The 12,291-nt window shown below is 45.0% G+C and overlaps 1 pseudogene; it reads right to left on the bottom strand.

The window, feature by feature from the left end:
- Positions 1-431: 431 nt before the first annotated feature.
- Positions 432-3,398, bottom strand: LOC102013043 (annotated as a pseudogene).
- Between the last annotated feature and the right edge of the window lie 8,893 nt (positions 3,399-12,291).

The raw sequence follows: 12,291 nt of genomic DNA, 5'->3' as shown, positions 1-12,291 counted from the left end.
TCTTAAGTCTGTGCTCTGCCCTCATCACCCACCCAAGGGTAGGAGAAACAAAAATAAAATGAAAACAACCTCCAGAGAAAACTAAGTGGAGGAGAAGCCAGCCACACTGAAACTGTAGGGGAAGAGGCAGCAAACCCACTTCCGACACCCCCAAGCTCCTCAGCCCCACGCTCCTCAGCCCCACACACTCTGCAGTCTCTTTTATAAAGACAGGATAGAAACTCCCAGAACTCACACCAGCATCCAGGGGTAACATTTGCAAAAACATAAGGTCCCTGGCACTTGCTTGGGGAGTGAATTTGAGTTTCTTTTCTTCTCCACTGATGCATGGGATCAGGACTCCAGCACCAACAGGGCACCTCATTCTGTTTATGACACAGTATAAACGCATACTTCAATGCATTTTATTTTTTTTCCTGCTTCAGGTTTATTTGTACAAAGACCACAGGAGGACACCGGGCTCCCCCACAGACAGCAGCCCGGAATCACACCAGTCCTGTCCTCACATCAGTAGACAGAGGCTTTTATTGCAGAGCCTTCTCAGGGGCCTGAGCTGGAGCAGAAGTTGGAGCAGCAGCCTGAGCCTGCGCCTTGGTTACAGCCTAGGCCTTTGGCCAGCAAAGCCTGTGACCCTGGGCAATGTGGGCACAGATATGCTTTCCAAGCTTGAAGTGGGCAATATGGGCAAGTAAGCTTGCAATTCACACCTTTTGGGATCTTGGGCTTGAGGAAGGCCTTGATAGCCTCAGTGCGTGCACTCATGGCCTCCGCATTGTTTGCCTGCATCCTCTTGAGGCCCTTCTTGTTGTGCTTCTTGGCAAACACAGATTCCTCAGGAACCTGGGATCTACCCTCTTCAAGGATTCTTAATGCCATTTCTGTGCCATTTTCAGGACAGGTGGAAGGTTGTGTAGTTCTTGGACTTGGCAGTGAGTCATGGATGGCATTGGATGCCCAGCGTTCAAAACTCACTGTAAGCTGCTTCAATGCATTTTAGATTCTCAACAAAAAATTGGAATAAAAAGTCATCTCATCCTTTCAGTAGACAGGTCTCCAAAGAAGGTATACAAATGGCCAATGAGCATAAGAAAAGATGTTCACAAGAAAAGATGCATATCATTAGGTAATTGCAAATTAACAGCAGAGTGAGATATCTTAAACTCGGAGTCCATTGGGTATGGACTCTGGGTTTAAAATATGTGACATGCATTGGTGAGCATGGAGACTTGGCATGGTGACCTGGAGAAACTTGTCCTTCAGGCACTGCTGGCAGAGTGTGATGGCCACTGTGAAGTGTGCTGGTTCTTCAAAGGTAAACATGGAGCTGCCATATAATCCAGAAATCCCAGTTGGAAGATACAAGAAAGTTGAAGACACATATTCACATGAAAACTTGTGCACCTGTGTCCACACCAACTATTAAGTCAAAAGGTATACACCTGAATGTTCATCACCTGAGGAACGGACAAACAAAGGGTATTTTCATACAATGAAATATTCTCCCATGAAAAGGAGTGGAAAAAAAAAAACCAGGCCGGGGATATAGCTCAGTGGCACAAGTACCTGCCTGGCAAGTGCAAGGTCCTGTGTTCAATTTCTGGTACCAAAATATGAAAAGGAGTAAAAGCCGGATACATGCTGTTATAGATACACCAGAAAGACAATATGGCCAATGAAAGACCCAAATGTAAAAGGCCACATATCATCTGATTCCTTATGCATGAAATCTCCAGACAGGCAAATTCACAGAGGGAGAAGAATGAATATTGTCAGGGGCTGGGAAAGGGGAATTGGACAGTGATAGCTAAGGTGTGTTTTTAGGAGCGGGTAGGGGATGAAAATGTTCTAAAATTAGGTTGTCATGATATTGCACGACACTGAATATCCCTGAAACAACCCAGATATACACTTGTAGGGGGTGAATTTTATGGTACAGAATTACTATATATAAAATAGGATTATATGATTAATTCTAAATAAAGGCTGGTCAGTGAGCCAATGCATCTTTCTGCTGTTGCCTGAGGAAAGTGACAGTTTCATGTCATATTTCCCATCCAATAGGGAATGAAGCTGAAGCTCTGCAAGGGTCATCTTTATCTGGACCTCAAAGGCGATGAGAAGGGTGAGGGATCAAAGCATCATTTAGGAAAGAAAAGGTCCATAAAGGTGGTGATGGGAAACAGCAAGGTTCCCCAGGGATGGTGTTGGTCCCAGGTGAGCAGCTTTGCTTCCAGTTTTCCCTGTTACCACCCAGAACAGATGTGAGGCCCATGGGGCAACACTTGGAAGCTGTTTGAGCCATGACTGGACCAGGTAATGCAGCAAAGCTATCTTTTGTGCTACTTAGGCTGATAACTGAAAACAAATTATGCAGAGTAATATTGAGAATTAGAGGGCTTTAAATTAGACTTTTTTTCTCCAGGTATTAATACATATGCTGGGTTACCATACTTTAAACTGAAGTGAATTTGTAATTTCTGGGTGGATTTATGTAATTTTCTTAAACACCCTGTGATTGCTATGTTAACAAGTACCTAGATAAATCATGGGTTTGAGGTTCTTCCACACAGTGGAATTAATACCTGATAGGGTAAGGACCCCCATAGCCTTGGTGAGCAACTAAGGGCAGTCTATGTGACCTCTACATGCTCTTCTGTAAGACCATATTTAACTATTCTATGACATTGATCACTTAGCATGCAGGCAGCATTTCAAGAAAGTGAGTTAAAGACTCTCACATACCCTTATTCATTCATCCAGAAGAGCTGCGTGTGCCTGGCGACACTGCAGTACATGATCATGCCTTGCTGCAGTTAACTCAAGCTATACCATCAGGTTGAATTTTCTAAAAAGGTGGGAAGCTAACCTCTTCTGCATAGACCCTTTGAAACATACTTGCAGGTTGATAGTGAATCTCGCCCAGGTCCCCTGACTCCAGACAGAGCCATCCTAGGGCTGTTACTGCTCTTCACAGGTGGTCCTTTAATCTGCAGTGTTTAAATCACAGACTTTGGGGTGAAGGAGAGATGGGTGTGAACCTGGGCCCTTATGCTGCAATGTTGAGTACCTGGATCCAGTTTTCCAACTTTGCAGAACTCCTCAAACAAGGCAGCAGAACTGGAGCCTCCCTCGCCATCTGCCTTGGGGCAGCCTGTATTAGGCACTTCAAACACCACAGGCTCTCAAGCCCCTTCATTAACAGTCCAGATCCAAATGTGATAGAATTAACAGAGCCAAACTGATACAAAAATGAGCTCCCAGTAGGGAGGATGTCTGTGACCCACAAGCCTCACCTTTGGCTTGCTTCTGATGGGGGCATCTGCCTGTATCCCTGCTACCTCCACACCCCAGTGATGTGGGCTGCTAAAAGCACAGTTGCTCTGGTCTCCCAGCCTCATCCTTATCAGCCATAATGTAATGAACTCTAAGGGGTCTGTCACATAACTAGAAAAGCTGTTGTTTGGTCATAAAAACATCATTCATTTTCCCTACCTGCCAGTACTTATAAAGACTGTCAGATCACTCTGCACAGTCAAGAAACAGATAAAATCTTCCTGTTACAGGGCAACTTCTGCTCTTTGCCCTCCCCCCAACAAACTCTGTTGGACCAATTTTGCCATGTTTCACATTGCCCACACCCTTGCTTGCTCCTCAATCAGTCAAAAGTGCCTAAAAGGATCACCTGGCTACTCCTGGACTTCATTCTCTCCTGGAAGAGCAAGGTCCCCAACAAAACATAGTTTCCTTTCTTTGGGCTGTATAGTGCAACTGGACCCATTATTGCCAAATGGATGGGGGTCCTAGCTGTGAGAGAATGTTCGGAAAATGCAGACAGAGTCTGCTGGAATAGTAGCCACGCCTTATGCAGTTCTGTGTCTTTCTACTTGTAGGCCTGGTTGTCAATCTGAGGCCAAACTGAGAGGACAACCCTGAAAAATAGTTAAAACTGGAAGCCATGTTACATAGGTTTGAGACAGCTAGCACAGAGCTGATGCTCCTGAAGCCAGCAGCCATGTCTGTGCCCTGTCATAAGGATTTGAGCCCTCAGTGAGACCTCCTTCTATCACACGGGGCCATGCTTATGATGTCTAGGCAAGACACATCCCCAACATGCATTTGTCAGCCTTTTCTCCTCAAAATTAACTGGAACACCCCCAAAGCACCATGGACACTTAGTAAACATGTCTTTAAGGACCAAGTTTTAGTTTTAGTTTTCATGGAACCCAAAAGCAGATGATGGGAAACCATGCCCAGCACTGCCCCTTGAAAACACTGCTGAAAGGGCAAGCTAGCCACCTCTGCTGGCCCTTAGGAAATCCATCTTTAGAGTCCTTATTGGTTCCCAGGTTCTGTGGTCTGAGCCTTACAACAACCTTTGATGGTCCTGTTCTAACCACTAACATATCTGGCTGGGGACTTCCACAAAAATGAAATGCTACTGACCAGCCACCATCACCCAAAAAAAACCTCAAAGAAAAGTCCATGGATGGATGGAGAAACAGTGTCCACTAGTGGAGCTCTGTAGAGCTGCACTTCCAGCCCCTCCTGAAGACATGGAGAGGAGCTTAAACAGATACCCAAAGACCTTCGGTTCTTACAAGCTTGGTGGGAAATTTTAGGGAGCCGACAACTGCAACTCCCCTAACTAGCAGGCTTTTTCTTGTTTTTCCCCAAATATTATAATCCAAATTGTAGCAAAACAATCAATCATTCTGAGTGAATACTTACTAAGTGATGCCTGGGGTTTGGATGGATGGCCCTCATAGGCTTGTTCCCAGGGTGGTAATAGTGTGAAGTAGTGGAACCTTTGAGAGGTAAGAGCTTGTGGGAAGTCCCAAGGCCACAGCAGGGTTGGGGGTACCCTCAAAGGGAACTGTAGAACTTGGGCCTCCTCTTCCCTCTCTTGTCCATAGGTGGACATTTTGCTTCACCATGTTCTCCTACCGTGACAAGGCGCTACAGGACCAAAAGCAACAGGGTAAACCTATTATGCACCAGGACCTCCAAAGTGTGAGTCAAAATAATCCTTTTCTCTTCGTAGGTTGATCATTTCGGGTGCTTTGTTACAGCAAGGGAAAGCTGACTCATGCAGTAGCCCAGAGCATTGAGGCTTAATCTAGAAGAATGTCTGATTACTAGCTGCTACACTCTCAGAATCAGCAGCTTCTTCACACAGTTATGCATGGGCTGTTGTTCTGTAAGGTTCTCCAAGTTATAAACTTTAATTGGGGAAAAATCTTAGAGTTTCCAAGAATCTTAACAGAATCACATTTAAGAAGCAGTATGGTAAGATTGTTATCTAAAGCCCATGCAAAATAACATTTCCGCATTTTAGCTTACAGGCATCGCTGTGGGTTAGATAAGGATCACACCTGGGGCATAAGCCAGGGTTGTGTCCCCTCTCATGGTGATTCTGTCTATACAGTAACTTGCACTCTTGGCCCCTTGTGCATTTTCTGTGCAGTCCAGGGGAGGACTTAAGTGGCCAGAAGCTGCTGACAGTGCCTGGCACTGTCACTCACACGGAAGGTCAGTCTTCTGTCCCTCTACTCTGGACTGAGGTTGTGTGGACTTCACTGTCCACTGTGCAGAGATCTTAGCTCTGTTCCCAGCAGAGCAGCCTCTCTGCTCACCCTCAAAGGCACTCTGCAGATCACCCATCACCTTGCAGAAGGAAGGTGCTTAGCTGCTTTCTCACACACAGTTCAGATGTCCTTCCTGCCCTCCTAGGCAGGTTTACTGCCACCCAGTGTGCACTTCACATTTGGCCAAGACAGACCTGCCCATGCTGGACCCACCCCTAGCAGCCCAGGAGCTGATTTTCCTAGATAGGACCCCTGCAGTCTCTCATCTCACAAGCATTTGCCCAACTAAATACTGAATACTAAATACTAAAGGCTGTGAGAACAGTGGCTGGGGGAGGAATGTTAATAAAAGGCTTTCTTCCACATTGCCACTGCTCCAGTTACCCAGTTTGCCTGGTTTTTGTTAACTAATATATCTATGTCTATATCTATATCTATATAATGTATAATGTGTACTATGACTATTAATCCTGATACGTCAACTTCATTGGATTAAGAAACACCTAGCAGAAGTGAAGCACACTCTTGGGTGTGTCTGGGGGTGTATAATGGAGGTGTAACCTTGAGAACTGTATCTTTTCCTTGCCCCTTCCTCTCTGGTGCTGTTGATATGCTCTGCTTCCTGACAAACATGAACGCACCTGTCCACCATGCTATTTCTGCCTTGGAGCCAGCTGACCATACACTGAATCCCCAGAATATGAGCCAAATAAAACCTCTCCTGTAAATTGTGAGTGTCAGTTTGATACTTTAGTAAAAACTACTTCCTTCATATTCTATAACTGAGACTGGGAAGAAGCCAAAGAGAGAAAACAAAGAGACCAAAAAGCAACTGCTTTTGTTGCGGCCTTAAAAATAGACCCTAAATCTGATTCTTGGGGCTCCAAAAAGAGCTCAACAACTAGGCTCAACTGCTACCACTGTGGAAATCCAGGCCACTTTAAGAGGGATTGCCTTCGTTGCAGGCAGCTGAGTTAGATAAAAATATTATAGGCAGTCAGACAGGGCTAGGCTCTCAAAGGAGCCAATATGGAAGACAAGATACCTGTAGCTGTGGCCAGACCTCAAAACAAAAGACTAAACAGGGGCTGGGGATTTAGCTCAGCGGCAAAAGCGCCTGCCTGGCAAGCGCAAGGTCGTGAGTTCGGTTCCCAGTACCGGAGAAAAATAAAAATAAAAAAAAAATAATAAAAAAAAGACTAAACAAATGAACCCACATATGGACATCAGGGATTAGTATTCTAAATAGGTATCAATCACCTTGAAAAAGTCAGGAAGATTCACTAATCCAACTCCCTACAGGAAAAGCCCCTGATCTGTATTCAGATTGCTGCGTGACTCGTTTCCCCATTTGATCCTGATTTAGTCAGTTTTATCTGAACAATTATACTTGTTATCTTATTGGCTGATCATAGTTTTGTCCCACCTCATGCCCACCTAGTGAGCTCCCATGTTTTCCATCTTGGACCTGCCTCACCTTGTGGTTTTGCTCTATGAAAACCCCTTAATGAAGCAGAGTCCTGGGCAGCCCACTCGGGCCCCCTTCTGTCCCTCTCTCAGACAGAAGCTTTCTTCCCCCCAACCCCCAAAATATGTTCTGCTCTTAACTTCTGTTCCTAAAATTTATTCTTCAATTTTAGAGAACACAAACTCAGTCCAGATATCTTTCAGATTGGGAGTTTCTTTCCCCTATATCAATATGACACATTGAGACCTTAGCTATACTCAGTGGGCCTTAAATGACATTACAGCTGGTCTCTCTCCTAAATAAAGAAGTAAAATTATGAGGCAAGCCATTCTCCAAAATCGGATGGCATCAGACATTTTAACAGGAGCACAAGAGTACTTGTACATTGTAAAAGCTGAATGTTGGGTGTACACTCCTGATCCTGCTCATTTCAATAGCTGTTCAAGATATTAGAAAACAAGTCAACGACATGTTAGACTCTGAAATCTTTATCTTCTTTATGGAAAGCTATTACTGGCTCTCTCTGGTAGAAATCTTTGTTGACTGTATTCATAATTATCCTGTTGATCTTATTATTTGGCCCACGCATACTTGTTTCTTTGGCTATGTATCCTCCAGACTTAAAGCTATATGCCTACCCAAGATAAGAATGCCTGGTGTCCATCAAGGGCCTTTAGACAGACCCTTTGGAGAGTATATCTGACTTCTGATCACAACTAGGACCCTCTTCAACTCGAAGAAGTGAGATTGGTCATCATCTATTGCACCCTCATGGTGTTAGGTTTTTTGGCACGAGTAAGAAACACAACAAAAACTGCCTTTATTGAGGGCATGGAAAGGCTGTGGAGGAGACAGATGCAAGGACCTTCTGAGGGAGAACAGCTATATAGGGCCAGGTTAGGGGTGGGGTTTAGGTGGCTGTCTGCATGTGGCAGATGGTGATTGGGCAGGGGGCGGGAAAAAGGAAACAACATGTTGGAAAAAGGAAGTAGGAAGTTGTAACCCAGTTGAGAAGGAGAAAGGCGGGACTTGGCACATAGCTATCCCTAGGCAGTGCCATGTTGGCTCATCACCATGGTGACCAGGTAGAATTTCTAATTTGGGCAGAAACCCATCATTTCTGTCTTTTAGTTATAGGGGGCAATGACTCTGTTCAGCTGCTTCCTGCTGAAAGGGGGCATTGCCATGATACAGGGCGAGGAGGCAACAGGCATTGTCTATGTGGAAGCTGGTGGTGGGAGGTTTAGCTAGAACGATGAGCTTGTTGGCAGCAATAGCATGCATTCTGGATTAGAGAAATCTTGAAAAAGTTTAAAAATACAAGGTGCAGTGAGCAGCAGAAACATGATTGCTATGAGGGTACCAAGAATGGGAATGATGATGGGCGCCCAGGAATCTAGGGTGGGCCACCAATGAGTCCAGGGGAGGAGTCCTTGATTCACTTGTTAATATTGGCTCCAAGATCTCGGAGCTTTTTTCCCTCATTTTTAACAATACCTGACTGATTTATGAAATAACAGCATTCCTCTCCCAAAATAGTGCAGGTACCACCTTTGTCTGCAGATAGGACATTGAGGGCTTGACGGTTTTTGAACTACCGCAACTAATGAGTTAATTCGATCCTGTAGAATGTCAATGGATTTTGTTTGTTTGTTTGTTTTGTTGGGGTTTTTTTGTTTTTGTTTTTGTTTTTGTTTTTTTTTGAGACAGGGTCTCCCTATGCAGTTCAGACTGGCCTTGAGCTCACTTTGTAGCCCAGGCTGGTCTTGAACTTGCAATGATCCTCCTGCCTCAGCCTCCCGAGTGCTGAGTTTACAGGCGTGCACCACCACACCTGGCTATCAATGGATTTTGAAATGCCATAGATGAAGGTTTTTAGTTCATATGAAAGTCAAGTGTAAAAGTCTCAAGTTATCCCTATGCCTCCAGCCCTCATGCTGATGGCAGAAAAAACACGTATACCAGTTAGAATGGAGGACACTGGTATTGCGGGGGACCTACGGGATATTCTGTGGTTTGGGAAAGATGAGGCTTGAAGCCCTGACATGATTTGGGCTTCAGTATGGAGTGTGACTTGTGGTGCTACTATGGCCAGAGTGCATGTGCCCTGCCCTGTGGACGGGAGACAGGTAAATGCCCCTTGGCCACAGGCAAAAGAACTTTCCAGGAGAAGAGCAAATGGGAGTTGTGGTGTCTGGAACGGGGCAAAGGTGTAGGCAAGATGTGAGATTTTGTTGCTTTGAGGCAGAAGGAGAATGGCTAGTGCGATAAAAACAAGAAAAGTTGAGAAGCCAAAGTTGTTTTGCAGCAAGGTTTAGAGGACTGATGATATTGGCTCTGGGATTAGTTTGGAGTGAAGAAGTATTTAATGTGACTGGGTAGGCCATGTATAGATCTTAGTGAGAGGGTAAACTAAGCTAACATCCCAAGAGGCCTGTGGCATTGGGAGTATGAGTAATATTTTTGAGAAACAGTAAAGTGTCATTAAGGAGTTGGTGTATGAAGACTGAGGCAGAGGTGTGAAGAGGAGGTTGAGGAGAAGGAATAAAGCAAGTAATAATTGTGAAGGAGGTTATGATCTGGGGGGCGGCTTGGAGGAACAGAAAGGTTCTTGTGTCTGAATGAGACTGCATAAATTGGAGATCCCAAGTAAGTCCTGTTAGGTATTCCCTCTTGGAGGGATTAAGAACAGTAAAATTGGCCTTTAAGTCTTTTACAAGGTATGGTTTGGGATAAAGGGTTACTTTGATGTCAAGGTCTCTTTGTGTCTAGGTACTGGTTTCGTCATATAGGCCTATAGTCTCACAGCCCCACTTGGGGCAATAGAATTGTGCCAAATCATTGCAATGTGGTTGTCTTTTAGAGGTTTGGGGGCAAAGGTAGATTCCCTTTTTGGGACAGGTACAGAAGGAGCCAGTGGGTGGTGCAACCTCAACTGTCTCTTCAGGGAGCCATAGATTGCAAAAGGGACTGTTAGGGAAAGGTCCGAGGTCCAGTTGGCCATGGACAGGACTGTCCCCTCAGTGTGAGTAAGTTTGAAAGTGTATGGGGGTTGATTAAGACAACATCCCAGAGGGAACCAAAGGACGAGCAAAATACAGGTAAGGGTAAAGAATAGCACTGTGTACAAAAAAGGTGGTTTGAGCCAAAAAACTAAACTAGAGTAGGATGGAGTGAGGGTGTAAGTGGAGGCTGGTACTGCTGTTAAAATTGGGCTGGAGAATAAGGGAAAAAGCAGGAATATGAGGGTCAGAAGGGGAGGCATGTTTGTGAGGTTTAAGGTAGGCAAAGAAGGGTGGACAGTCCAAAGACTGTTATCAAGTACAGAAGTATAAAGGCTATCTTGTGTGGTACCTGAAAGTTCCTTGGGCAGATGGTCCACAGTCCAACAGGGAATGCAAAAAATTAGCAGTAGGTAAGGAATCAGGAACAAAAGGGGACAGCAGTACATGGGTTACCTCGGCAGCTTGCTAGAGACTTTGGTGAGTTTGAGATGAGTGGAGGATAAGAGGTGTGATGACAACTCTGGTGGTGAAGGTTTGGAGTCAGGGGCTGTGTGATTGTCAGGGCACTGCTTAGCTTGGTTGACATGGAACCAGGATGAAATGCTGGTGACCCTGATTGCGGTGGGTATTGTGAGGATGACCAGGTGGGGTCCAGACAACTTTGGCTGTAATCCTATGGGCTTGGAAGATTTTAGATATATTAAGTCTCCAGGGGCTATAGAAGGCTGTGGCTGGGTGTTATCTATTGGCTGTGGAAGACAGAGGTCAGTATGCTGTCACAGCAGGTACTGAAGGAAGGACAGAGCCAGAATATTGTCAGCAATAGGGGGAAGGTTATCAGGAGTTGGGAAGTTGTGAAACAGAAATGGCCTACCGTACATAAGCTCAAAAAGGTCAGTGCCCTGGGAAGCTAAGGGAAGGAGCTGAGCCCACAGCTGATGTAACTCTAAATGAGTTTTGTGAGGTGTATTTTCAAAAGTTCATTTGCCTTTTCTACCTTACCCAAGGACTATGGATGGTATGTATGTGTAAATGCTAGGTAATGTTAAGGCTCAAAAAGACCTGTTGAATGATTTAGGAGATAAATGTCAGACCATTATCAGACTAAATAGTTTGAAGCAGTCCAAATCTAGGAATAATGTCCTGTATGAGTCTTGGAGACTACATCTGCAGCTTCTCGAGCGGTGGAGAGTGCCTCTATCCACCCTAAGAAGGTTCAGACAAAAGTGAGAAGGTATCTGTAAGTTTTGTGGCCGGGCATGTGTATAAAGTCAATCTGCTAGTCTTTACCTGGAGTATGTCCACAAAGCTGGTGGTCGGGAAAGAGGGGAGTGGTAAATGTCCCTAAGGAGAAGTTTTAATGCATAGTTGACAGTTTTGAATGACTTGGTGAGTAATGGCTTTTAGGGAGGGATATGTAGTGATGGAAGCTAGGAGTTTATATAGAGTCTGAGTACTGACATGGAAGCAGTTGTGTAAGTCAGCGATAATGGTTTGTGCTTGTTGGTCTGGGAGGAGAAGCTTTAGCCCTTGGAAGATCCATCCCTGTGTGTTTTGGTGATAGCTTTTTGGAGTAAGCGTAATTGTTCTGATGAATATTGGGGTAAGGGCATGGCCTTTGGAATGAGAAGGTAGGAAGGATGTGGCTGTTGAGCAGCTAACTTCGCCTGTGTGTCAGCAAACATGTTTTCCTGAGCTACATGATCTGTTGGAGTCTGGTGTCCCCTGCAGTGAATGACTGCTACCTGTTTTGGGAGTTGTGCTGCCTCTAAATGTTTAAGGATGAGAGGCATGTTAGCGATAGGAGTACCCTTAATGTTGATGAATCCCCTTTCTTGCCAGATGGCAGCATAAAAGTGAAGAACACTGAATGTGTACTTGGAGTCTGTGTAGATGTTTACAGTTTTGTCTTTGGCCAGTGTGAGGGCTTGTGTAAGAGCTATAAGCTCTGATTTTGTGAAGATGTCCCAACTGGAGATGGGCCTGCCTCTCACTGTTGACCCACTGACTATGGCATATCCTGCCCTCTTTTGAGTGTCTGTGTTTTTTGAGCTGCCATCTATGAACCATGTGTCAGAGGCCATAGGAAGAGGAGTGCTGCTAATGTGGGGAAAGGGAGTTGGGGTCATCTGTAAGACCTTGACACAATTATGTTGAGGGAACTCATCAGGGATAGGGAGTAAAGTGACTGGGTTGAGAGGTACAGCAGTAGCAATGGTGATGGAGGGGGTCT

Source organism: Chinchilla lanigera, unplaced genomic scaffold (genome assembly GCF_000276665.1).
Source record: "Chinchilla lanigera isolate Chin_1 unplaced genomic scaffold, ChiLan1.0 scaffold00003, whole genome shotgun sequence".
Taxonomy (NCBI): domain Eukaryota; kingdom Metazoa; phylum Chordata; class Mammalia; order Rodentia; family Chinchillidae; genus Chinchilla; species Chinchilla lanigera.
This window is presented reverse-complemented; position numbering and strand designations above follow the sequence as displayed.